The following is a 1,614-nucleotide window of genomic DNA, read 5'->3' on the forward strand; positions in this document are numbered from 1 at the left end:
CCTAGAAGGCACTGGGATTTGGCTGAGCTGTAAACTGTGAGATATTACCATTTGCTTATCTAAACGCAATTTATTCTGCATCTGTAAGGTCATCTGCTGATGCATCTCCCTATGACCTGTGCGTCCCGTGTACAATGCCTGCGCCATGTTTATTTCTGACCATTTTGTTACTCTGTGATGGACAAGCTTGATCTTTCTACATTTCCTGTCTTCCAGACGGTGTGCTGCAGCCCTGGGATGGAGATCGAGGGCATCCCCGTCCCTTTGAAGGATGAAACTCTTGAACAGCTGGTAAGGAAATTCTTTGGCACTTTGGTCACCGACTTGTGGTTAGTAGGTGCTCTGTATTACTTGACAAAAGAATTTGGGCATGTGGTATAGAAAATTCAAACTGACAGAGCTGCACCTGTGTAGCACTACAAACAAATTTCTTCCAAATTCGGATGGGGTTAAACGGGTTTTACCGTGCTGCCAGTTTTCGCAGATTCGCCATTTCTGGCACCACACCACAGCCACAACCAGTTTGGGCTTACGCAGCCCTCCTTCCAAACCAGTCAGCTTGAGCGGGGACCACCGCCGGCCCGCTCTCCCGCACACCGGGGCCTCCTCCCCCAGGGAGCGGCCGCTACAAGAACCGGAAGAAACCAACAGCACCACCAAAATTTGGTTTTAATGCAGCGACGACCAGCCCTGGCCCACCACAGGCTGCTGGGGGCTGACTCCCGCTCCGTAAATCCGCAGCGAGGCTACGCGAGGCGCCGCGCTGACCCGCCCCGCCCGCTCCCGGCCTACACGGCGGCGCCAGCTCGCGCCGGGGCTGACGGCGCCGCGCGGCACCTGCCGGGCAGAGCGCCCCCGCCCCCCACCCTTCCAACGCCCAACGCCCGCTCTGCGCATGCGCCAGCGCCGCTCCGCGCGCCCCGAACCCGCGGCGCGGGCCCCGCCCAGAACTACATATCCCGGCGTGCCGCGCGCGCCCGCCGCCGCGGCTGAGCCAATGGGGAGGCAGGAGGCCGGTCCCCGCCCCCTCGCCCCCGGCTGCGGGAAATATCCCCGGCAGGTGCGGAGGAAATCCCGGGGCCGCCCTTCCCCCGGCGAGCCGGGCGCGCGGGGGGGGGGGCTGGCTCGGAAGGCTGTCACAAAGGAGGAGCGGGACGGGGGAGGCGGGGGAATAGGCCCTGGCATCCCCATGGGAACCACAGGGGTCCCTTCTCCTCCCTCCCCGGCCGGGGATGCGAGGGGGAGGCCGGCAGCGGGGCACTGGGCGGGGGGGGGGGGGGTGGCGCGCCTCAGGGGAAGCTGCGGCGCGGCTTCCCGCGCGCTGTCAGTTACGAGCGCGCGAGGCGGGCAGGTGCCACCGGGTTGGCCGGCGCCGCGCCCGCCCCGTCGCCCGATTTGCTGGCGGCCGGCGCGCGCGCGCTGTCAATCAGCACCCGAGCGGCGGCGGGCCGCGGGCCGCCCGAGGGCTACGGCTCGGCCGGGCCCCGCCCCGCGGCGGCCGGGCCCCGCCCTCCGCCTGCCCTCTGCCCCTCCCGCCCCTCGCGCTGTCAAGAGCGGCACGAGCGCGGGAGCCGGGGCTGCCCGCCCGCGCCGAGGGCAGCTGCCGCCTCCGCT

This window comes from Strix aluco, chromosome 1 (genome assembly GCF_031877795.1).
Source record: "Strix aluco isolate bStrAlu1 chromosome 1, bStrAlu1.hap1, whole genome shotgun sequence".
Taxonomy (NCBI): Eukaryota; Metazoa; Chordata; class Aves; order Strigiformes; family Strigidae; genus Strix; species Strix aluco.